The sequence below is a fragment of the Podarcis melisellensis genome, assembly GCF_964234715.1.
Source record: "Podarcis melisellensis genome assembly, chromosome: 5".
NCBI lineage: Eukaryota > Metazoa > Chordata > Lepidosauria > Squamata > Lacertidae > Podarcis > Podarcis melisellensis.
The window spans coordinates 32,165,970-32,193,213 of NC_138537.1; the positions used below are offsets into that span (position 1 = coordinate 32,165,970).

At 41.4% G+C, this 27,244-nt stretch overlaps 1 protein-coding gene across 1 annotated transcript in view; it reads right to left on the bottom strand.

The window, feature by feature from the left end:
- Positions 1-25,356, bottom strand: part of PXYLP1 (2-phosphoxylose phosphatase 1) — a 60,549-nt gene extending 35,193 nt beyond the window's left edge. The window contains exon 1 of the mRNA XM_081910491.1: positions 25,155-25,356. The gene's annotated coding sequence lies outside the window, so the exon portion shown is untranslated. The remainder of the gene's footprint in view (positions 1-25,154) is intronic.
- Between the last annotated feature and the right edge of the window lie 1,888 nt (positions 25,357-27,244).

The following is a 27,244-nucleotide window of genomic DNA, read 5'->3' on the forward strand; positions in this document are numbered from 1 at the left end:
ATAGAGGTTACCAAAAAATTATTCTCAGCAATGCAGTGATTTGACTTAATCACATCAAGGGACTCCATAATGGTGCCCTTCTAGATTGTCCAGCGTAAAGTTGTGTAGAGAATTTGGTCAAGCTGCAGGTTTAGCAGTTTTTGCTTCAGCCACCATACAAAAGAGTATTTGGTCACTTCCATGGGGGAGTCAGAAGCAGCCCATCGTTCTGCTACTTTAGAGCAGCTGCCTCCTGTCTCGCCCAGAGTAAACACATTATTACACTGAATCACTGTGACAGCTTAAATGAATTGATTAAAATGGCTTGTCTCCATAATAATCAATAGCACTCTTCAAAGTCTGCCTCCATGAAATTACTGTACTTATCTGGTGTGAGAGATCAAAACGATGCAAACTGACACAATATGAGAAAGCGAGAGAGAGAGAAACAGTAAATGAAAAAACTCACCACTGTACGGAAGAAAGTAAACGATACAAACATTGAACAAGATATACAATATATCATATTTTTCCGTGTATAAGACTAGGTTTCCCCCCCTAAAAATAATGTCAAAAATGAGGGGGCGTCGTCTTATACACGAGCCATCCCCCCCCCCATTTTCTTAAATCTGAGTCCCCAAAAATAGGGGGCGTCTTATAGACAGAAAAATACGGTAACTCAATGTAGTAAAGTTACAGGAAAGGCAAAAGAACAGCTTTCCTCCAGCTTTCCAACAGACCAATCTACTGAGACAGCAGTTGTTCCTTTTCACATAGATATGCCCCAAGAACGTTATTGCAGTTTTTTTTGGGGGGGGGGGGGAACAAGTCTCCATTGCCAACCAAACCTCAGGGGTGTGAGGAACCTCAAGAAGTGTCCCATCAGAGGCTCTCAGGGATTTAGTTAGAGCATAAGGAATCACTATTTGACAGAGTGAGTTCTTCAAAAGTTATTGGGCCTTTCAGACTAACAACAACTCCAGAAGGTAAATTTAAAATAAAGCTGTTTTGTGGGGCGGGGCAGGGGGACCTAGGATCTTATTCTCCACTTTTTTAAGTTTCACATAAAAAAATCAGGAAAGACATGCACTATATCTTTGGGGAAATGTTATCACACTTCTTTTACCGAGTTACCTTTTTCCACTGGTGTAAATAGCACGCAAATTTTTGACTGAAGTGCAATTTGAATGTTTCTTAATGGCCTCTAGGCTTCTGTTCACCTATTATGAACAGCTATAAAATAATAAATATTGAGTGACTAACCCTTAACTCCTTTCTTAGACATAAAACAGAATAATACAGGTGAACGTATGAGTATGTGCCATGAGCTCAGCTCAATTGTGCTTTGCAGTTTGCCTTTCCCATTCTACCTGAAAGTTCTGTCTGTCCTGTAGCTCTAGCAAGAGCAGATAGGGGGAAAGAAGAGTCCCTTGGGTGGCTGAACAAAAGGAGGAATTTCCAAATCCTTCCTGCAAAGATCTGTTCGCTGCTGTGGTGAACACTTCTGTGTGTGCCTCAGCAATGGAAAGAGTGACACTAAGCAGACACTGCATTTGACACCCACAAGAAAACATTGTTCCTGTTCTTTGTACTCAAAATGAATAATATTGTTAGTTTTTCCAAGTTCTACTGGGTGGCTAATCTGCATTATCTTCACTCTACCTTTGACTATTCTCGTGTCTTCTGCTTAGCTGCTGATCCCTTTCCTGAATGCTGCTAACCCAGAACTTTAACCTTTAACAAAGTTACCACCTGCCACTGGTTTTCCTTCCTATTCAATCTGCAAAGTGAATTCATGCACTCTGAAATTTTTGATTAACTAATTAAGTGATTTAGCAGATCTTTTCTAAATCAATATTCCTGATTAAGAAACTAATATCCTATTGAGACTTTGATTCACTTTGCATCTTTGAACTAGTCACTGAAGAGTGTTGATTAATGAACTCAAGAAAAGTCAGCTGACTGCACATCTTTAATGTTTTGACTAATCTTCCAATAATCTTATGTCTTTAGTTATTGATTTTTTTTAAAAAAAAGTGCATTGCATCCAATGCTGCATGAACAGAGCTCCAATTGTGCAATGGGACTTCCCCTTCCTCTGCTGCCATAGCCCCCAAATCTGTTATGAAGGCTCCCCCAAGCCTCAAGATCAATTTTTGAGGGGTGCAAGTAACATTCCGATGTGCAACCCAAAACGTCTAGGTTTCTCTGTGACACAAAGCTGAGGTTAACAAGCACACAGAGTATTAGGATCAAGTTTTCTTATGATTTTCCCTAATTACTATAGAAAATCTTTCTAACATCTGAAGAATATTTCCAGCACAAAATATTAAGATATTGTTCAGAAGAGCCAGGCGTTTGCATTCCAAGGGGTGCAATCTTTAGCCTTATTCAGATATTTGTGTGTATAACATTGTATGGAAAGATAGGAGGAAGGACCACGTACCCTACGCTCACCACTAAGTTCTGTTGTGTTATTCTGAGAGAATACTGCCCCCCCCACACACCCCTGGGTGCTCTGCCCACAATATATTGATGCCCACCACCTCTTCTTGCTCTATTTACGGTTTTGTTTTGTACGTTACGACAAGATATCACTAGCCCAGTCATGGACTTCTGTAAATGAAATCTCTGACAACCGCAGGACCGTACTTCATAGTCTGTCATGGCAACTAAAAGCAGCCCTCGTCTCCGTATATTAATGATCCAGAATGTTTTGCACAAATGAGTTGCTTCCCACCCTCAGTAAATCTCATTATTAGACTGTGCAGTAAATTTCTATTGCTTCCAAAGGCTTCTGCTCAGTTACAAGAACCAAGCTGCAGTATGTCCTTTGAATTCAACACCTTGTCAGTGTGACAGATAGCTAATTTGAGCTTGGGCAAAACATTTTAAGGACTGCTCCAGCACAGAACTAAGAGAAGGGGCCAAGGAGGGGGAAATTAAATTTGAAAAGATTAAACCAGAATGGCTAACCCTGTATTACTCCAGCCATTCACCAGATAGTAGCCTGGATCCCAAAATACTCTTCACATTTATGCACCAGCAAGATGCAAAATGTAACTATGGATTCTCTTTCTCTTACATCTTGAAAACTTTCTTATGATCCTCATGGCTGAAACTATGGGCTATTTTTTAACTGCTTTGATTCAACTTTGCTAGCATTGCCAGGGACTGAAAAATTGCCACAGGAGCCGGATGTAGATTGTGGGCTGCCAGTTGGCTGCCCGCGCTTCAGACAACTGGAATTTTTTATTAAGAATCAACCTCTTCCAGCCTTACATACGTCTAAGCAAAGTGTTTCAAGTAATGGGTTACAAGAATAAATTCGAAACCCCATCTCCACACATTGAACTTCACCTGATTAAGGACTACAATGGTCACTGCTACACACTCATACCAAGTTTTATTAAGGTTCAGCATTTGCTAAACCAGTCTCAATGCTTTTCTTCCCCAAACAAATTGCATGCAGTAAACAAACATCAAACTTTGGTTACAGCTTGTGGCTTGTTAGGAGCAAGACAAACACAAACCCAGGTATACACCTAACGGTAAACCAAACCATGCCATTAGTTCTAGGTAGCATGGCAGCACCAGGAGCAGCAAAAAGAACAAAGCAGCCATGATTTTCCAACTGAGTGGCTGTATGCATACTCATTCTTGCTAAGAAATAATCTGGTTTAGCATTATGTGCGAAACAGCTATTATATTCTTCAAGAGGATGAGTCTTAATCAGTAATCACATCTGAATATTTTACCTTCAACATTAAAAAAGCAAATCTATAGATCGCTACTGAAGTTTACATAGAATAACTTCACAGATTATTGGCGTACAACATAATTGTAGCTATTTAGTTGTGGAAATAATTCTCAGAAATGCCATCAGTTATGCGCCTCTCACTATTACACAATATTTTACACTAATGGGGAGGGGGATTCCTAATTATTCAAACCAAAACAAATCCATATATAGATAGAGAGAGGTAGAAGAACATAAAAATTGCATTTTTTCTTTAGCAGCCATTTTTTAAATGAAAAGGCAGTGGGGATTATGTAATAGCTTGAAAGGATTATTTAGTAATTGGATTCTTGCAAATACAGAGCTTCTAATCTTCCCCTCTCCAAGCCCTCCCTATTTCCTTTGTCAGCCACCGAATATACTTGTTAGTCATGCCTATGATCATGGAATTATGCTCAACATGGCCTTTTACCCTACATCCCCACATCTGATATTCTGAATCTTCAATGTTCTTGCACACCAGCTCCAAAACCAGCATTCCCTCTACATCAGTATAATTATCACTGACCCTTCCTGAGGCAGCCTCTCATATTGCCTGAAAAGCTGTTTCTGAACTTGGGGGGGGGGGCGGAAATCACTGTGCATACATGGCAGAGGATGAAGAATGGAATGGGTAGAAACTGATGACATACATGCTGTGCAAATGCAAAAGATGGGTAGTTTGAATCCAAGGCCCCAAGTTTCATTGTTTATTATTCTAAAAAGCCTTCAATTCTCCTGCTATCCCCCTTCAACTTCACTAGATAAGTCACTTGGCCATTATACTATTGTTTTGTTGTACATCTAAGAATTATCCTGCCCCTATGAAAAAAAGGAGAGAACCAAGAGTAGCACTGTTCTTTGACTGCAATGCTCCCAGCTTGAGTCTAGGTTGCATTTAAACACAGGTTTAGCTGTTTTAGACACTCCTAGTGTCCAGCTGTAACTTTCATGCTACTTGTATGATTTAATGGAAAGACATAGTAACTAAAAGAAAAAAAGGTAGAACAGTATTGTAAACTTGTGAGATGGCCACACTCACCACTGGTATGTGGTCCCAGAAAGTTGGCCAAGGGTGAATTTGATTCTCAGGCCAAAAGATGTTAACCACTCTTGTCATACAGAGTTAGTGCGAAGACATTTATTTATTTATTTATTTATTTATTTATATTTCACTTATGACAAAATCATAGAGTCCGTAGAATCCCAAGTATTGGGAAAAGATAGAATGCAAACATAAGAAAGAAAAAGACAATTGATAATTTGTTTGTATTAACTCTTTAATCATGTGTTTCACTTGTTTTTCAGTTACAAATTGCAGTGCTGGAAGTGAGCAGCAAAGTGTTCAGGGGAAGTGTTGGAGAGATTTGGAACAGAGATTATGCCTTGCTTTCCTCTGTTTAAAAGCAAAGTGCTGAGCATTTCTTTGAATAACAACAAGTTCTTGACCTGCACAAGGCCGAAGGATAATAACAGCTGCGTCAGGATAATAACAGCTGCGTCAGGATAATAACAGCTGCGTCATTAAAAAAAACATGGAACTTTATTTTCAAGAAAATATCCTTTCTCTGCACTCTATGTAAAATACCACTTTTTAAAAACTCCCACTATCTCCTGTTATGGGGAAAACGTTTTTATTAAATCAAAAATATTTCACAAACTTCTAAGTACCACCTAAAAGCTCTTGGTGAAATTGCAAATATTCTAATGGCTTAGGACATAGTGTTTGTTATGATTCTGATGCGAAGTACTTGGGGACAGTTTTGCCCTGAAAATCACACACTAAAGTCATTGTGTATATGTTCCACTTGTGGGAATCCCATAGGCATATAGTCAGCCTCTGTGGGAAAAAGGACGGTGGACTAGCCAGACCTTTGGACTGACCCATCAGGACAGTCGTTACGTAATCATGTTCTTATCAACTAAGAAGGATTATATGCTGCGTTCAATATCTACTGGAGTTAAATTCCTTGCACGTTCTCAGGCAAAGAGACTGAGATCCTTTATTTCATAGTGTTAACATGCTTTGGCATCCCTGCAGTTCCACTCCAGAGTAGCTCAAAGAATATTACGGACTTGTGGTGTCATGTTATTCTTAATCTCTTGCTTTTTCTGTCTTATCACACACATCTTAAAAGCACAACCTAGACAGAATTTTACACACACACACACACACACACAAACATGTTGAGCACTGTTTTGATCAGGCATGCCAATAAAGGGAACAAAATGCAAGTTGTTTACATAAAATATTGTAAAATGTTTATGGGGAAGTACCAATTAAAAACAAAATTTTAAAAACAATGTATACCTAATAAAACCCTATGTCTGGGTAGTTTTTGCAGACATTAAACAAGTACAGTGAGGATGCCAGCCTGATTGTAATAGGCAGGGTGTTCCAGAGAATATGCCCTGCCGGACTAAAATATTAATTACTGGCAGATGTGGAATGAACACTATTTGGCACTTGCGGAAGTGTAAGTTCTGCAGATCAAATTGGTTAAATGGATATGAATATGAAAAGGTAAACTGGCCAGGAGCTGCTGAGGGCTTTATATAATAACCGGAACACATTATTTGTAGTATTTGTATGCCTCTTTTCAAACCAGCATCTCAAAACAATTTACATGATTATTATTTTTTAAAAAAACCCTAACAATCTATAACAAGTGTGATACAATAAACACAGGATAGCAGAGCAGAAAGGAAACAACAAGTCAGATTCATAATACAGAATAACAACTACAATAAAGGAATGGAAGAGTGGGAATTCTCTCATCCCTGGTTATGTCACAACAGGTGAGTGTTAATAGTAGTTCTCTGGTGATCACTCATAGCTGAGTAAGATTGTCTTCCATGAACACGGTCTTAACAGTGAGTCCGTAAGTGACTGTGGAGGCCAATTCTGGATCCGCAAGTCCTTCCTTCCACAGTGGGGACATAGGTTTCCAGGCAGGAGTTGATCACGATGAGGGTTTGCCAAATGTGCCTTCCTCTTAGCACTTTCATCCTGAGTTCAAGCATTAATAAGTAGGACAAAGCAAAAAGTACCATTTTTCTCCAAATTGGCATGCGACTGAAGACCTCCCTTAGATATTTGCTCTCAGTTGCCTGCATTCAGGTCTCTGTGTTCATTGCATTATGACTGCTCTTCAGTCAAGTTCTCCAAGTATTGTTTCTCCTTTCCTCAAGGCAAGATTGTTCTTCAGTATCCCTGTGGTGACAAGATGTGCGAAGGTTGAACCACCTAATGTGGAACTAGTACAAGCTGAATGTTCGGCAACTTAATGCTATTCTATCTTCTCTTTCCTCACTCTGGGCAAGTTAGTTCCACAGAGATACACTGACGGCCAGGAGATATGATTGAGATACTCTCCAAGTTCTGTGCAGAACAGCAATAGCTATCATATGCTAACAAGAGGTGCTGCTAAGCCACCAAGGCCACATGGGCCTCCGGTGGCAAAGCTTGATCCAGAAGAATCTCCAGACTGCAGGTAATTAGCCAATTTCTCATCCACAGCACCTCTGTCTTGTCAAGATTCAAGGTCAGTTTATTTTTCCTCAGCCAGCACACCACTGCATTCAGGAACCAATCTAGGATCCACACAATCTCTGCTATTTTACATGTTCCAGAGAAATATTGTTGAGTGTTGTCAGCATACATATGGCACTGTACTCCACACTCCCAACAGTTTCATATAGATATTCAACTGCACTGAGGATTAAATAGTGTCATGTGGCACTTCACAGCATAAATGCCAAGGGGCCAAAAGGCACTCTCCAACGTAGGCCATCAGCTAATTAATGGCCTTTGGGAATAACTTAACATATGCAATTAGATAGCAAGGTACTATTTAGGAGCACAGGAAATTATAGAGGCAGAGAAAATGATGAGGTAAAGGAGTTTATTCAGGCTTTAAAAACAAATAAACCACACACACACACTTTTTAAAATACATGTTCCAAGCACAATGAAGAAGGGATGTGTGGCAAGCCTAGATGACTTGATCACATAATCTGCATTTCTGGGAAATCTGTCCTGTCATTACATTATTTCCTCCTGCTACCAGTTTCAGTCTTTGCTTTCTATTGTGCTATTCTATGGACACTGTACTAGCAACTACAAAAAAAGCACGCACAGGTTGATAAAAGCTACAGCTTTTATTCAAGGTAATAATACAAAATTGCTCTTGCACTAGAAATCAGTTGTCAAGGAAACTCCTGAAAGCATTTCCTAGACCAATCTGTATAGCAAGAGATGACATTCCCATTATATCCATTCCTCCAGCTACCGCATGAGATATTTTGCTACCAATCAATTGCTTTGCCACAGTTTAATGGGAATAGTAAAATACTGAATAATTGGAAGGGAAATAGCAGTCAAACAGCTATCAGCGTTTCTGAGTTTGGTCTTAATGTGTGAGAAAGTGTGTATACTTTTTATGCCAGTACAGTGGTACCTCGGGTTAAGTACTTAATTCGTTCTGGACGTCCATACTTAACCTGAAACTGTTCTTAACCTGAAGCACCACTTTAGCTAATGGGGCCTCCTGCTGCCACTGCGCCGCCGGAGCACGATTTCTGTTCTCATCCTGAAGCAAAGTTCTTAACCTGAAGCACTATTTCTGGGTTAGCGGAGTATGTAACCTGAAGCGTATGTAACCTGAGGTACCACTGTATAAGTATAAACTAAGTTAGCTATGCTGGTCCATAAGAAAAAACTCCCAAAGTCCACAGTCAAGCAGTATCTTTATTAGGATCAACCAAAAAGACACAAAAACATAGTAAGCTTTTATGTTCTCAAGAATTCTTCAGCAGGCAAAATATAAACAAAGCAGGGAATACTGGGATGAGGGAAAACAAAGAAAAAAGTAGGGTATTGTATCCATGAGGTCAGCTTGTACACTCGCTTCCAAAATGGAAGGTGAAAGGAGGGAGTTCAATATTTGGCTGCACACCTAGGAATCTGAGATAAAGCAGCAATTACTACTTAACTGGTTTAACTCCTGGCTTTGCCGTGATAACAGAATACCCCATTTCTGTTTACTTCTGCTCTCTGCCTGGATTACAAACAGACTTCATTTTCTTTTTTAAAAAATGGAGAAAGAAACCATTGTTTCTTTATCCCAAGATTCTAAATATTGCGTAACTCAATATCTGTAGCACCTCAGAGGAGCATCTTCATCTTGCAATCTCATTCTTGGGGCTGAGCCTACAAGCTGTCGTGGCCATAACATCTAACCCAATTTTTCTACTGTCAATGGAGAAATCCGAGGGCTCCCTTGGACCAAAAGTAAAGACACCAACAAGGACAACTGGAGCAAAACAGCAGCCAGTAGGCTTGGTCTTTATTGAAGACTGTCGCGACAGGACTCCCACCCACTGCAAGATGAAGCAAGATGGAAGCCCTGAACAAAAGGAGATCCCAACTTTTATTAGCTACTAATCCCTCATGCTACACTCCTAAGACTACATCACAACTACATCATGACTACATCATTGATACATCACAAAAAGGAGGGGTTGAAGGAGGAGTTGTGGTGGTAACCTGAGGGTCTTGTCACTTGGCCGGTTCCTCCTTTCCCCCTCCCCATGAGTACTTTCCAGAGGAAAAAAGGGGAGTTCGCAGTTTCTTGCCCCCCGAAGGAAGGGCTGATCACTGTCCTTTGTTTCAGTTCATACTGATTCTACTTCCATATGCAGGTCTTTTGTGAGTGTAATGATCTTCTGTCTAGGACCATCAAGGTTGTCATGCCAACTGGGTAGAGCTCGCTGAGGACGTGTTGGCTGCCTTGTGTTAAGTCACACACACCCTTTGATAGTCCTTCCTTCATGGTGTAAAATAAAAGTGGAACGGTACAGATCCGATGTATGGATGATTTTCTATGAATTTATAACAGAAGCATTGCGTATGTCGTGTGTGAGTGTCATGTTTGTACAAACTGAATGATTATTTTTTGGGGGGGGGGTGTTCCTGCAACACTACTTATTTTGTTTTTCCTTCCAACCTTTCAGCTTCAGTCAGACTATACTGCCTGCGCATACATCATTCCATGAAAGAAAACAGGGGATATCCAAAGACCAAAATATGATCCATCAAACTGAAAAGAATGCTAATAACTAATCTTGTACTGGAATCAGCAACAACACCCCCCCCCCCCGTAAATTTGATTTAAAACAGTAGACAGCCAGTAGACTTACAAGATTTTCCACCAACTCCAAAAGATCTAGAACAGAAAAAGGACCAACAATATAAAGAGGCTGTGTGGAAGCTACAGAACTTAGGGAAGTCTCCCCACTGACAGACACAAACTTTTACACTGAAAATTTGATTGATAGATACCCAAGCACCTCATTAATAATAGTGGGTGGTTTTCATGCTAGGGTGGGTATTGACAATGAACAATTAAGTAGCATTTTAGATTGGAATACCACCAATGATATTGCACATTCAATGAAAATAGGAAGACTCTCTAGAGACAAGGTTATAAATAGGGGAGGCATATGCTTGCTCAAGCTGTGTAATAAGTTTAGCTTACAAATTGTGAATGGTTCAATAGATGGGGATAGAAATGGGGAATTTACATATTCCCCCTCCCCTGAGGATGTAATATGCTGGTCCCTTGCGACACTGTAAATCTGATAGTGGAGTTTAGAGTTGGGGCATGTACCGAAAGCGATCACCAACCATTGTTGATGTCTATAAATTTAAACTTTGATTTAGAAATTACTAATCGTAATAATACATTTTTTTGTCAACATGAGCATATGACCCAACTAAAATGGTCCCAGGAAATGAGTGTAACAGTGGGGCAAAAACTTACAGTTGGTTTTAGAAACCAGGTACTCTTTAATCTGAAGTATATCAATTCTCGTAGTGATGTTCTAGAAGTAATATAGTGAAATCTTCAAAACGTTTGGAGAGCTTAATACTCCACCAAAAGTCAGGACACTTAAAAACAGAACTAGTCCCTGGTTCGACAATGAATGTCTTCAACTTAAAAGAAAATTGCACCAAATTTCAAAGATAACCATACCAAACTAGAACCTTCATACTTTGATGGAAAAAGAAAATATCACCTTGTTCTGGCCAAAAAGAAAAATATGCCACCCAAAAATGATCCCAATTACTTGATTCCATCCAAAACAAAAATAACAAAGCAGTTTGGTCGATAGTGGTACCTCGATTCTCGAACAGAATCAGTTCCGCAGTTCAGCTTCCAAAACGTTCAGAAACTGAGGTGCAGCTTCCCATTGGTTGCAATAGCTTCTTGCACTCAGCAGAGGTCACGTCATATGTTCAGGTTCCAAAAAATGTTCAAAAACGGAAGCATTTACTTCTGGGTTTTTGGCGTTCAAAAAACGAAACGTACAACAACGGAGGTGTTTGAGAACCGAGGTATACCCGTATATGGAGGTCTGAAAGCTGGCGACCAATCAGCTGCCCCATCAATTGCAGAATCTAAATGGTCTCAGTATTTCATTTCCATATTTAACAATCTACATAGTACAGTGGTGCCCCGCAAGACGAACGCCTCGCAAGACGGAAAACCCGCTAGACGAAAGGGTTTTCCGTTTTGGAGGCGCTTCGCAAAACGAATTTCCCTATGGGCTTGCTTCGCAAGACGAAAATGTCTTGCGAGTTCCTGCAGGTTTTTTCCCTCCCCCCCCCTTTTCCTAAGCCGCTAAACTGCTAAGCTGATCGCTAAAAGCCGCTAAACCGCTAATAGCGCTAATCCGCTAAGCTGTCAATAGGCTTGCTTCGCAAGACAAGAAAACCGCTATACGAAGAGCCTCACAGAACGGATTAATTTCGTCTTGTGAGGCACCACTGTAAATTGAATGGGAAGAAGAAGAAGAAGAAGAAGAAGAAGAAGAAGAAGAAGAAGAAGAGGAGGAGGAGGAGGAGGGGAGGAGGAGGAGGAGTTTGGATTTGATATCCCACTTTATCACTACGCTAAGGAGTCTCAAAGCGGCTAACATTCTCCTTTCCCTTCCTCCCCCACAACAAACACTCTGTGAGGTGAGTGGGGCTGAGAGACTTCAGAGAAGTGTGACTAGCCCAAGGTCACCCAGCAGCTGCATGTGGAGGAGCGGAGACACGAACCCAGTTCCCCAGATTACAAGACTACCACTCTTAACCACTACACCACACTGTCTCCACACTTGGAAAGGAGACCAACGATAACAAACTAGATAAACTAAAGGAGTGGCCAATGATGAAAGAGGAGAAAATTAGAGAGATAATTAAAAGTTTCAAACTGGGCAAGACGCCAGGGCCGGGTGGTCTACCAACAGAATTATTTAAGACATTCACGGATTGGTGGGCAGAACCCGTAGCTCAGCTATTTACTCTTATTGATAAATATGAAATCATTCCTAAAATATGGCTTAGATCAATAATTATTCCAATCTTCCAAAAAGGTGATCCAGATGAACCAAAGAACTACAGACCGATAAGTCTAGTGTCAGTGATAGGGAAAATCTATGCTAAGCATCTTTTACTTAAATTACCGTATTTTTCGCTCTATAAGACGCACCAGACCACAAGACGCACCTAGTTTTCGGAGGAGGAAAACAAGAAAAAAAATATTCTGAATCTCAGTAGCCAGAACAGCAAGAGGGATCGCTGCGCAGTGAAAGCAGCAATCCCTCTCAGGGATAGCTGCACAGCCTGCATTTGCTCCATAAGACGCACACACATTTCCCCTTACTTTTTAGGAGGGGAAAAGTGAGTCTTATAGAGCAAAAAATACGATACTTACCTGAGTGAAAAATCTAAACTTACCAGGAAAAGAACAAATAAGTTTTTCCAAAGGCTGCTCTAGCTTAGACGATTGTCTCATACTTACAAATTTGGTTGAAAAATATAGACTTAAAAACCAATCCAAGATTTATATGCAGCTTTCGTAGATTTTCATGGTGCCTTTGATTCAGTTGATTGTGCGATATTGTGGAAGAAGCTTGTAGAGTTGGGAATCAATCAACACTTGCTGATCTTAATACATAAGTTATATTCCTTTAACATCTGCCAAAGCAAACTCAATGCCAAAGTAACTGCAAGGGTGGCTGAGCTTTTATCAACTGAGTCTCTCAGAGTGGTGAATGGCACTATTTAGCGGGAAGAAACTCCAGTGAAAATCCTCGTTCTTACATGGCTGTTTATTTGTACATATTTTAAAATTTTATATATTGATGTTTTATGATGGCTTATATTTGCAATGCCTAATAAAGGTTTGGCGAAGTAAGTGATTCAAAGTGTTGCTCTTTATTTGTTCTGATTTATTACTACATAAATTTTAAATGTATTTACTTATTGTAGTCCTACTGGAAGACTACACATGAACAAAAATTATTCATGTTTACTTCTATGATCGTTATGTAGTCAATGAAAAGTGCTGGTGCAAGTCAATGCTGAAATACTGCAAATAATTATTAGAATGTACTAGAGTTATGTCCCACTTATCATCTCTTATTAGAATTCATAGTATCATGGAGTTGGAAGGGACCAAGACGACCATCTTGTCCAACTCCCTGCAGTGCAGGAATCTTTCACCCAACTTGGGGCTTGGAAAGCATTGAACAAAAAACAGAACCAAAACCAAACCACAGTCCTCAACTGTAACTCCAGACTTTTAAACTGGATAATGAAACAAGTAATAATAATAGACCGGCTATCAGTCTTATTCCCCAGGAAAGTTGTGACACAGAACTAGAAACAAAGAAGGGTGGTTGTTTTGTTCCTTGGTCCCTTTGCCCACAAGATGGAAAATTCAGAGTCTGTTGAAAGGGAGACACCCCTGGTGATTTACAATATCACTATAACAAACTGTCGTTTACTAATTCACAGTTTCAACATGCATTGCAATAGGAAGAATAGAAACCCTTTAACGTGTTTCTCTTCGCATGTCTCTGACAATGTTCAAAAAACTCAAAACTGCTTCTTTTCAGCACGCTCTCTCTCTCTCTCTCTCTCTCACACACACACATGAACTTTTTCTTAGAACAAATAGACAACATATTTGTTTAGAATGCTTATATGTGGGTTAGAATACAAATTAAAAGCAAAGGAATGTAAAAAAGTAAGAGTGTGTTTTGTCTGTGTGTGCGCGCGTGTGTGTGCGTGTGTGTTATCATCACACGCACAGAGGAATTACCATGGAAAGCTGGTCATCTTTTCAACGTTGATTCATGTAGTCTGACAAATTGCAGAAAGTGCAAAACATGGCCAGACCCTACCAAGAAGTAGATGCAGCAACCCTGTGGTAAAACTATTCACTCGCTACATACAGGTATCGTACATGGCTAGTAAGTTTGGGGTGTTAATTTGTAAGTCTTGTAAAATTAGAGATAGTACGAACTACATCACCCATGCAGTATTGTGCTTGCTGCTACATCAAGAACCCTTTACTTTAAAATTCCTTTTATAAGCAACTTCATGTCCCAGTGAGAGCACATAATGTGTTCTTTATCTTCTGAACCTTCCATATCTTGCCCAAGGGTGGCGAATATTCTGTCACTAAATTGGACAGGTGCAATTTCCTGCTTCAAATGATACCCATAAGCCTGAACAGAAGCAGCTTAAGTCACTACTGCTTACACTCTTCTATGGTTCTTGAGAAGGTCCAAGGCAAAATCCATACAAGACAAACAGAAATCTTGTAGAACGAAACAGTACAAGTTATTCTCAGAGATTGTGCTTGCTGATATGAAATTCCACATTCCACAGAAATAGCAGTGAACTAAGGGCTAACATTTTAGTCAGTCAAAGTGAGTCCACACCATGTGTCCGGTTAAAATGTCCTTTTTTATGTTCATCATACTCATGTTAAGATTAAGCTGCATATTTCTTAGGAAATTTGCATGTAGAAGACATGATTTTTATATATAAAAAAAAATCTAGCTTGCCAATTCTCCATTGCATTTGAAAAAAAAATAAACCTTCTCTTTTACTTTTATCTGTGAGGGGGAAAGAATTAAGTGTCACTGAGGATACAGAATAATATCTGACAGTGTCTGTTCACTGCCACAACTTAACAACTGCACTGGGAGTGCTACTTTTATGCAAAGCCCATTAATAACCTGTCCAAACAAGTATCCTTTTAAAAGCTTCAAATGATTCTGTACATTTTTAGGTTATAGCAACAAAGAAGAAATGCACTTGTACAGCTATTGCAGGAGGTCTCTTCAATTAAATCAGCAAGTCAGACTTTCCATGCTTTGAGATTTAAGTCAGGGTGACAATCTTAGGACCTATGTATGGAGAAGATACCACTGCATGGACATATTTCCATATTACAATTTCATATACCGTATTGTCCCAAATATAAGCCACACCCAAATATAAGCTGCACCTTTAAAATTGGAGGGTGGGGAGAAAAAATAATTGAATATAAACCACTCCATTCCGTGCTGCTCCTAGCTGCATACTGGGAGGGGAGAGCCGCGCAGCGCTGCCAGCAGCCTTTCCCCTTCCTCACTCTCTCCCTTCCCAGCCTTGGGGTAAAGGACGGGGGACTACACACAAGGCAGGCGCTGCTTCACCGCACTCCTGGTGCTGTTTGCCCCACGTTCCTGGCTGCATACCGTAAGGTCGCGAATATAAGCTGCACTTTAATTTTTCACAGTCAGAATTTGGGGGAAAGTGAGGCTTATTCAGGCCAATACGAGTTGGTGGTCAACAAAAGAGGTTTAAAGGCAAATTTTTAAAAATGTAGCAATGAATACCAACAAGTGGGAAACACTTGCCTGTGAGCGCTCCAATTGGAGAACAGCCTTTACCAACGGTGTAATGGGCTTTGAAGACACTTGAACTCACAACACAAGGGAGAAACGTGCTAGGAGGAAGACACGCTTGGCAAATCCACACCGTGATCAACTCCCACCCAGAAACCAATGTCCCCACTGTGGAAGGACGTGTGGATCCAGAATTGGCCTCCACAGTCACTTACAGACTCATTGTTAAAACCGTGTTTGTGGAAGACAATCTTACTCAGCTACAAGTGATCACCAAAGAAGAAGAAGAACCAAGTAAATCATTATAATCAAGATACAAGGCTTTCAGTAATCTTTGGAAATCTTTTTATGGACAAAGTTACTTAGTGCAAACTATAGTTCTTGGTCATGCTAAATAAATGGCTAGAAGAGATTCTATAAATACTTACAAGACACTGTAATATGCCATGCGTATTACATGGCGATAACTTGCTGTAATAATCAGAGGACTTTCCACCCCTAACCCCACTTCAGTATATAGTCGTAACTTGGTTTTCGAACAGCTCCCAAACGTAGCAAAACCGGAAGTGACTGTTCCGGTTTGCGAACTATTTTTGGAAGCCGTACGTCCGACGGGGCTTCCGCAGCTTTCAATTCCTGCAGCCAATCAGAAGCCATGCTTTGGTTTTCAAACATTTTGGAAGTTGAATGGACATCTGGAACAGATTCAGTTCAACTTCCAAGATATGACTGTACTGCACTTGGGCCCTTTCATGTTTAAAAATATTAGCTATAAATATAAAAGTTAATGCTTACATTAGGTGTTTTAAAAACAAAAGCATGCTTAAAGCACATACATGTCACCAAAAAATTGACTTTTGTGGACTAACTCCTTATTCAGAAGAACTGTTGTCTCCGTGTGATAAATTTGCCAGTGGTCAATTGTTGTCCTGTGGAGATTTCTTTAGCCACTGATATACAGTATTCTAATTGTAACTTTTCTTGATACTTCTAAATGAAGTTTCCTTGGGAAGCAACTGTTTATTTATAGCATTTATATGTTGCACTTCAGCCAAAACCCCTTCCAGAGCAGCTTAAATACAATCAATTAAAGCAAGACAGTCTCTACCCACAGGACTATAATCTAAGAGACAGTTCAAGAAGAGAAAAGAGACAGGGAGTCAATAGAGAAAAAGCAAACTCAGGCACCAATTCTTCAAGTTCAAATGGCAGTTGGAGTGGAAGAAGTTCAGGGGCAAGATATACCGCATGCTCAACGAGCCCCACTCCTCCCCTCCCCCACTGAGGCAGTCTAAAGTAAACAATTAACTATGCCTAAATTAAAAACTTTTTGATCTGCTCCTCTAAGATGCAAGGATAAGACTGGGACAGTACAGAAAGCAGCATTTGGAAAATGGACTGAAGCTACTCCCTATGTAGCAAATCCCTTGGGAATAATCACTGTAGCTAAACATTTCTACACACAAAGACCCTTTAAACTCTTCCACTTGAAACATAAATGTTCTGTTTACATTTTTCTTTGTAAAACGTTATCCTAAACCTGAAAGCTGCATGGAAACTATCAGAATGACTAAACAGAAATTCAAGTTGAGGCAAGCATTTTACGAAGACAAAAAACATAACTCAATTACAAAAATAGCAGTTGATGATGTGGCCAGGGTGGGGAGAGGAAGAAGCGAGTCAGTGAGGGCCCTAAAAACTTGAAAGTGATGCTGTATTTGACTAGTTTGTCATTATTATACAATCATTAACAGAGACCAAAGGTCAACAGTCTCCACAGGTGGCAGACGAAAATGTCAACCAGAAAGACACAAAGGCACAGCACTATGGGTGAGTGATCTAAGTTATGGAAAGATTATAACAAAATCCCGCATTGGTTAATTTTCTAGACAAGCATAAATTAACAAGACCAATATCTGCTATTCATTTACATCTGCCTTCGTATCAACTGATCAGACTTTTCCTCTCTCAATTGCATCAAATACAAATTCACTGGATTATTAACAGTGTGGGTTGATTTGAATTATCAATTTGTTTTCCACTTCAAAATTCATAGACCGTATTTTTTCATGTATAATACGCCTTCATATATAACACACCCCATTTGGGGGGGGGGACTCCAAATTAAGAAAATGGGGGGATACACTATCCTAGTCTTATACATGGAAAAGTACAGCATTTCCCAAATAAAGCAGGTATGCTAGCTCAACAGCTACAGTTTTACAACCGAACCTCATGCTGAGTACCATGCAACTCTATAGTGAACCAAAGCCTTATTACGGGTTGGATATCCTCCCACAATGACTTCTAAGTACTTCATTGGGGATGATTATTTATTTACTGGGAGGTGGAGGGAGGGCAGCTCACTGCTGGGTCACTGCCCAAAGGATAATGTCAAAAGATACTGTTTTATTGTGTCAAACTATGAGAGGAAAATATTAGTTATTGATCTACTATTCCTTGTTACATTCCCTACAATGGGCTAAGATGGTTTTGAACCTTTGTTATAGTAATGAGTTTGGCCAGTAAATATAGACATTTCTCTGTTAAGAGGGGATGTTTTTAGTGAAATAAAGAGGTGATTATGACTCCTTTCCTTTTTATCTCTTCCATTTTATCTTTCAATTTGACTGAAAATTGCCCGTATCTTCAAGACGCTGATACTACAAATCCCTAAATTCCCTGGAACTCAAGTGCTTGAAGACATGGCTTCTCCATATGTCCAACAAAAACAAAGGCCCTTCTTAAATTAATACCATGGATGTCTAGGAGGATGTGATCACAAAGGCTTTCTCTGGTGTCTCTGGAATTCCCAGGAGAGGCCAGACAATTCTGTACCCTAGCTCTTTTCAAATAAAAAATTGAATACATTTTTATTTGTAAAGGAACTTGGAAAGGGGCAGGTACAGTTAGCCACTGTATTTTGTAACTCATATTAATTATTGCATATGGGATATGGTTTCATTTCATCTTATATTGTCAGTCACACTGGACACTTTTGGGGTGAAAAGGGGCAGAGTATAAATTTTACATATAAATGTCTCATAACGGAATGGAGAGGCCCATGAAAACTAAGTTCTCAACAATAAGGGCATGTGACATTGAAAAGTGAGGGCTGTCATCTGGGAGAAAGAGAGAATAGAACATTAAAACCTATCAGCTCTTCCTGAATCCTGCACACAGAGTTAGGTGCCTGCTAACTTTGTGGTAGGTACCTTATAAAGCCAACTTAGTAGTTACAGTTTGGTCATCTAGGACTTGTTCCCAAATGAAAATGCTGAGCCAGCTAAGAGGTCTGGGAATGTGCTGGGTTCACTGTTCAGCATCAGGCTGGGATCAGTGGCAGTAGCATTTTGGTGACGCACAAGAATTCAGTCTTCATCATCAAGTATGCCATGAAACAGATGGCCTGGCTTTACACTCAATACCAGAATGAGGTTCTGCTAAGATATCAACCAATCAACTCATAACTAGATTTGGTACAGTATTTTGAACTGAATGAGTGGGTGATGCTCTGTGGGTGAGGGAAAGCAGTAACTACTGTTATGTACAGGACATTAACGAGTGACTGCTGACACTGTCACAGTTCGTTCCAATGTAGATGCGGTGGGTCTATTAAGACTGTCCCAAAGCCTAATGAGTTTCAAGAAGTAACTTGAATAGGGACTATAAATATACTGCACCTCCTATCCTACTGCAACTCTAGTACTATCTGAAGTACAGATCTCATTTAGGCAGCCAATATAATCCTCTGGCATGCATTCCTCAACGGATCAGTGTACATTAAACTCTTTGGTACTTGAGGACTATGTTCCAAGAACTGGGTGGGCAATTGTTTAGTAGGACTGACTACCTGAATAACAGCAACAGGTAACTTGGAATAAATTCAATTGAACCTACTCTATGGTGGAATAAACCATAATGCGATCACCAACCCATACATGTAGTACAGTCAATTGACACTTTCCCATATGGATTAAATGGCCTTTAACATACTGGACAGAACCATAAAAAAACCTATGACTTATTTATTTCATATATATGTGCGTCTCGGTATGTGTCTGTACAGTCGTACCTCGGGTTAAGTACTTAATTCGTTCTGGAGGTCCGTTCTTAACCTGAAACTGTTCTTAACCAGAAGCACCACTTTAGCTAATGGGGCCTCCAGCTGCCGCCACGCCACCAGAGCACGATTTCTGTTCTCATCCTGAAGCAAAGTTCTTAACCCGAGGTACTATTTCTGGGTTAGCAGAGTCTGTAACCTGAAGCATATGTAACCCAATGTACCACTGTACACACACACACACACAGAGAGAGAGAGAGAGAGAGAGAGAGAGAGAGAGAGAGAGAGAGTGTAAAAACAACAACCTTGAAGTGGGTAATGATGACCCACTGGAAAAATTCAAGGTCAGAACTTCAAATAAATTTCTCACGGTAACCTTACTCTGACTAACTCTGACTACAGATTCTACGTCAGAGATTCCAGGACCTTCCTGAAACCTTTTTCTTACCATGTACAGTCAACGACATCTGTGTTTGGCTCTTGCTTTTTCTAGATGATGTCACTATGGTAAGGAAGTTGATTTAGTCAATGCCTCCATTTAAGAATTGGCAATTTCTGCCTTCCTAAAGGAGCATATTATGAAACCCCTGCTTTGTTTAGCCTGCTAGACTCATATACTTGCCACCATCTAGTTTACCTTTCTAGTCAAGGTGATGAATGGAGTAATGGTGGCAGTTACATTGCTCCCTTCCCTTCCTGATGAAACAGACTACACTACACATTTCAGTAATATTTAGGCTGGAATCTGTCCCTCCTAAAGTGATCACTATTTACCCCGCCCCCCCAAAGGTCACTGAGGCTGTGCAGGGAGCAAAAAGGGGTCAGAAACAGCCCAAGGGGGAAAGAAGTTCATGAGCTACAGCGCAAAAATTAAGAATACCTATGATCTCAAATATAAAAGGCATGAGCATGTACTGAGTGCACCTCACAAACCTGCAGCCCAATACTCATATGTTTGTTAAAGCCCATTATTAATATTCATCCTCTTTTTGCTTCTTTTTTCCATCAATTCAGATTAATAAATGTTGGTTATGCATCGCTATTTCTTTACTTTATTTCATTTACATTCCTAAGAACTGGAGTTGGAGCCAACAGCGACTTTATAAGCTCATCAGGGACTCAATGTCTCAGAAATCTGGGAAACCCTGGGCTAAACTATAACTTTAAGATGATTAAAGCACACAGTGCCATTTAGCTGAAACTTGTTCCAGCAACCATGACTACTGCAGATCCTGCTAGACTGTAACACACGGATATGTTTGAAAGCTGTCCAGAAGCTGAAATTATTGCCTAGTCCTCAATTGCTGGTGCTTTGGCACTCATCCATGTAAACTTAAGTGTAGAACCCAGCACCATACAAAACTATCATAAAAAATAAACACTGATTTTTTTCCCGTTTTCAGCCATTGCACACTAAAAAATTTACAACAGACAAGGTAGGTTTGCATAAAATTTGCCAAATAAATAGTATAGTGAGGTCACTTGCTATTGACAAGAAATTAAATCTTCCTACCCTCAGGATTGCAGTGCTAGACTCTTCATACATGCTTGCCTTACTTACTAGCTTCCCCCAACTTCTGCTACAAGTAATTAGATTTGGAGGATCTCATCTGAAATAAGAGTATGAGAAATCAGCTACAAGCATGCATCCAACTACAATGAGTGGAGATCTAAAGGGATACATGGATCTATCAAATCTCATGGGAATGGCATTTTTTCTTAGCTGAGTTGTAAGTAATGAATATATGCAGTTTGAACCACTCTGGGTACTGGAAGGATCTGATACAGCATAAGTTTAGATATAAGAGATGTTTCTGTTTGGCTCTATATGCCACATGCAAGGATAGTAAGATCACCTCTTAAAAGAGGCGGCTTTTTCAGTGGTGGCCCCCAACTTAGGGAATGCTTCCCCAACGTTAGTCCCCACATTGTGGTACCACATTTACACTTAAGTGTATTTAAAACAAAATCATTTTAATCACACAGAGAACAGATATAAAATCTGTAAAAAAAGAATATGTTTTAGAACAAAATGAATTTATGGTGCAACAGTTGACACTAACACACACTTAGATTTAGAACATATAATGAGAGGCAAAAAATATCTTAGATAATTTTTTCCAGACTCTGCAGAATAGAAAAACACTAAACAGCTATTCTAACAAGCACCCTGCGATCCCATCCTATGTTTACACCGAGGTACAAACATGGAGTTCAAGGGGACACCCTATTAACTATGCTTATGACTGCAGTTGAAGTATCTTACTTGCTCTTGCTCCAGTGCAATTATTATTTTTCAGCATAGCAGGAAAAAAATCCACTTAGACAACCCAGTTAGCCTAGTAATTCTCAAAGAATCATCCCAGTATAATGATCTGCATTAAACAATCAAAATTAGTATCACAATATACCCAATATAATTAAAAGACCACGTTTCACCATTTAGATAAAAGATACGCATGTGATCTGATGCTCTGTGCTAGTAGTTTCAGCCACCTGCTTGAAAGATTAAATTTAACAAGATTTTACTTGACATCCTACTCGCATCCTCCTACTACAAATTTTGTCTGCTCTAATCCTCCTTTCATAAATGTCAAAACAGGACATCAGTGTTACAGCTGCTTTTGAGTCTGCGTCAACACATGCAGCAGAATGATGGGAAATTAGGTGGTACTATTTTTAGAAGTAGTAGTATTAATTGCAATTGTTCATCACCTACTTCATAAAATATCTCAAGGTGCCTCACATTAGAGGATACATAAAATATTTAGTATACATCAAAAAGAAAGATCATAGAGGAAAGAAATGCAATGGTGCAGCTGTAGCAGCAAAACTGGACACCTTCATCTGCCTCACCTGAAATAAAACATGTCTCTCCTGTATTGGTCTCTACAGCCACAACAGGCACTAGAACTCTCCAATAATTTGACTTTACTCCTCAAAGTGCACTCCTCCACTGTCGCCCAAGACAGACTGATGCCGCCAACATCAAAAAGATATAAAGGCACTGACTAAAGATGTTCGACCTGCAATAACCTAAGAAGGACAACTACTACCCCACCCTGCTAAAAGATAACCATCAGAACATGCGAGGGTATCATCATAACATATGGCATCAATTTACAGCCAAATGCCTAAGTGAACAAGAGCATAAAAAGCTGATCAACATGGTTAATGCGTTCCCACATAAAAAAAACCAAGTTCCACACAAACAAAATTAGCACATCAGGCAGAAAATTCAAACCTAGACCGTTTCCTACCTTCTTAGATTTGTATCTACAGTCATACCTTGTTTTGTGACTGGGATCCGTTCTGGAGCCCTGGCCATAGCTGAAAAGGACGCAGGGCAAAGCGCTGAGTCTGCGCGTGTGGTGTGGTTTGCGCTTCTGCGCATGCGCAAGTGGCAAACACAGAAGTAACCCGTTCCGGTACTTCCAGGTTAGCCATGGACGTTCGCCGGAATGGACCCTAGATGAGGCGGACGTTAGCGGAGGTATTACTGTACAGTGAACTTTCAAGCAGGACAGTCCATTCTAGTACTTCATTCTGCTGTACTGTTGAATGCAACCCAAATTAAGAACTCTTTGAGCATAGGAATCCAACATATAATGGGGAAAGTTTATCCCTCTCCCCAATGTAATAGCTAGAGACAGATCTCCCAATTTCAAATTTCTCACTTATTTCATTTTTCCAATCTTAAATTCAGTTCTACACATTAGTGTAACATTCTCCTAAACTCACTGTCATGAAGTATACAGATTTTGGCAAAGCATTCCACCTCCCAATATAATGCCACTTTGTATGTTATTTTCACCATTATATGCCTTTCTATACACACTTTATCCAAGTAGGTGCACTTTTGTACAACTGCTTAGCTGGAGAATTAACAGCATTGCAAAATTTGGAGAAGTATGCATTTCAAAGGATTACTGTGTTTTGGTTCTCCGTATAGGTTTTTCCTAAAAGAGATCAAGACAGCTGTACTGCATAACTTCATTTCAAATGAACTATGGAAGAACTTAAATTAACACTTTGCAGAAGCTTTTGCAGGTCAACTTGATGCACTCATAGAATTAAAGAATTGTAGAGTTGGGACCCTGAGGGTCATCTAGTCCAACCCCCCATCCAATCTGAAACCATACCAGACTGTGCTTAGCTTTGCAGATGTGCTAGCAGTTTTACTGCTGTGCCATGGCATAAGTGACTCTTGGGACAATTACAATATGAAATAGTGGAAGCTTTAATTGATGGGTACAGCACCCTCGGCAAAGGAAAATTATGTTAGGCTCAGATGAATTTGTTGTTTATAATGGAAGAGGGAAAACTGAGTTCTGTATTTGCTGTTTCCCCGGGGGAAGGGAAAGAGACATTAAATCACAAAGTTACCACAATACACTCGCTTGAATTATCGTATTATATATCAAACTGACAAAAGGGTGTGGGCAATAGCAACCCTCACCCAGCTCTCTACATGAAGTCGCTTTCTTCTTTTTATGCACAGCAAAAGATGTGCAGCAGATGGCCCTAAGAACTGCTCACTAACTACACTGCTGGCTCAGGAGAACAGGGAGCAAAACCCAGGTGTAGATAGAAAATCGTCCGGGATGGTTTTTAAAAAGGGGACAAAAGCGCTGCAGAGCTCAGCTGAGCTACGGAAGGTGTGTGAGAGAAAGATAAAAGGATGCGAAGGAGGCTTGCCAAATACTAGTCCCCCGGGTTTGAAGTCCACCTTCTGCAAACTGAGGCCGTGCCAAGAAACCAAACACAATCGCCCCACTAGTGGAAAGCGAACAATGAACTGAAAACGAAAGCACCCTCCCGAGCCAATTCATAGCGAGCATCTTTAAAGGACACGTTGGAGAAAAAGAGGACCTAAAGTATCAACGGGGAGGCTGCGGGAGAGTTTAAAACTGGAGAGGAGGAGGAGGAAGCGGAGAGAGGAGGGTGGGGAGCAGAGACTTTGGACAGGCATGGGAATCTCGCCACGCAGCGTTAAGGAAAGGTTAGGGCAGCATGGGGCAGGCAAAGGCTTCAACTGGTGGGGCTAGGCGACAGAGAAACGCCGCCGTAGCCACCGCCCCCCCCCCTCCCCGCCCCACAACCTGTAGGAAAGGCTCCTAAAGTGGAACGGAGGAGGAGAGATTTGGAGAGCAATGGATCCAGAGAAGTAGCAAGGGGGTGGGGGGGTGGGACGGGAGTCCCTGCCTAGAAAGCGATGGGGAGAGATTTTTGGGGGGAGGGGGGGTTGTAAATCAGTTTGGAAGCAGCAGCCTGAACAGCCAGCGAGAACTCAGAGCGAGAGGAGGAGAGGAGGCGCTGCCGCCACACCGGAGCCGGAGCGACGACGGTGCGCGTGGACGCGTGTGGGGTGGGCGAGGGGGGGCGCTGGGAGAAGCGCTGTCCCGCCTCCGGGCTGCCGTGGGGAGGGCGCAGAAGGGGGAGGCAGGCGCAGAAGGGACCCCCGGGAGGAGAAATTGGGAGGGGGTGACTGACTGATAAGACCCCCCCCCCTTCTTTCTCTGCAAGGAGCGAAAAGGGCTCCAAGGGGTGGGAATGGAGAGAACATGCAGCAGCAGCAGCAGCGGCTCCAGCTCCTACCTGCCCAGCCAGCGCAACCGCCGCTCTCTCGCTCTCTCAGCCCAGCCGCTCCTTCGCCCCTTCCTCGCTCTCTGCTGCCGCTGCTGCCGCCGTCTCGGCGCGCGAACCAACTTGAGCCGACCGTGGCTCCGGCTCACTGGCTCGCTTTCTCTCTCGCTCGCTCTCCCTCCGCGCCGGAGCTCCGCCTCCCTCCTTTCATCCATTGGCCGCCCGGGAAGGCTTCCCCGGCAGCGCCACCTGCCGCCCGCGCGGCGCAACGGCGAGGACGGCGCGCGCCTGCGCTGTGAGAACGCTCCCTCGCCGCTCTCCCGTCCGGCTCTCTCTTTCTCCCTCCTTTTCATCCTGGGAGCGAGAGAATCCTCAGGCTGGCGGGAAGGCGGCAGTGGGAGGGTGTTGCGCGGCGACTGCTCCGCTCGGGCACACAGCTCCCTAAGCGAAGGTTCCTGGAGGAAGGGCGCGTCGTCGCCCTTAAGAGATGGGTTTTTTCCCCCCAAGACGTGCTTGGCTGCCCCGCAGCCTTTGTGCCGACGAAGCAGAGCCGTTGTAAAATCGTAGAGGCGGAAGGAACCCCGTGGGTCATCTAGTCCAACCCCCTACAATACAGTAATATCAAGTACCACCCTGCCTAGTAGCTAGTCAACCTCCGCTTTAAAAGCCTCCAGTGAAGAAGAGGTGAATAACAAATTGGTTGGTTGGCTGGCTGCCTTCTTGCTTGCTTGTACACCCCACTATCTGCCCTGACAGGGACTCAAGTTTTGATTACAAATAAAATAATAACAGCTAAAGGAAGCAATAGCCTACCTATGAGAAGCAATAGCCCACCTATGAGAAGCACACAAACCAGAACCTGAGCAAAAGGTTCTTCCCTTATGTAGAATTCAAACATTGGAGGTAAAATACAGTGGTAGTGGTGCCTCGGATTACAGACGCTTCAGGTTACAGATGCTTCAGGTTACAGACTCTGCTAACCCAGAAATAGTACCTCGGGTTAAGAACTTTGCTTCAGGATGAGAACAGAAATCGTGCTCCGGCGGCAGCGGGAGGCCCCATTAGCTAAAGTGGTACCTCAGGTTAAGAACAGTTTCAGGTTAAGAACAGACCTCCGGAATGAATTAAGTTCTTAACCCAAGGTACCACTGTAGCCACTGATACTCTCATCCCCCATGAGTATGTCTAAACTGAAACCCTTTCAAAGCCATCCAAGCTGGCGAATATTGCTACATCTTAGGGGATCACTATATCTTAAGGGAGCAAATTATCTCAGTGGGAGCAAGGTAGGGATGCATGGATTCATTGGTAGCCTCAGATTCACCAGTAAGTCTCAGTAAGTGGCAGCACTGCTGAGGTCTGGAGGCCATTGTTTGTTGCAGGTCCTTCCACCCCAGTGAACAAGCTGCTCCCGGAATTCCAGGTTAACTGTGCATTGTATGAAGTTTTTGTCTTTCCTGAATCGTCAGTATTCAGTTTCATTGGTTGCTGCCCAGTCACCTGTCAAGAAGTGGTTAAGGGCTCATGCATACTTCCTCTTGACCCACTGCTTTTCCCGGGAGAAAACTACTATTTAGCACTCCATCAGTGCAAACAACAATTTTGTTTCCCCCCAAATTTTCATTTTTTCTGATCTATTGCTAAGGAGCAGTTTTTCCCTTGCAAAGGAGCTGGGCAAGGTTTCCATGCTTTCTAGGCACAGCACAAGTGGAAGTGTGGGTGGGCTGTAGGCTCACTGTCAATGTATCAGTGGCTGTGTCTGAAACATTTTTACTAGAATACTACTTGAAGTTGCATTCCATACAGGATGACATCTGTTTGCATCTCTTGGGTTAAGGCTTGTGTCATCATTAAAAATAAAAATAAAACTTATAGACTATGTTTATGGAACTGACACTGCGAAATTCCCAATCTGTTCCGTCCTAATTAAGTCAGTTCAATTTCATTAACAGAATTCCTTTGTTCTAATGAAAATACTAGTCCATGTGTAGCATGCATGGGCTTACCCAAGCCACATTAATTTTCTTGGATAATTGGAGCTTACTGAGGATCTCCATTTGCAGCATAAGAAGTGTATGAAAACATTTTCCCCTGTGCAATCT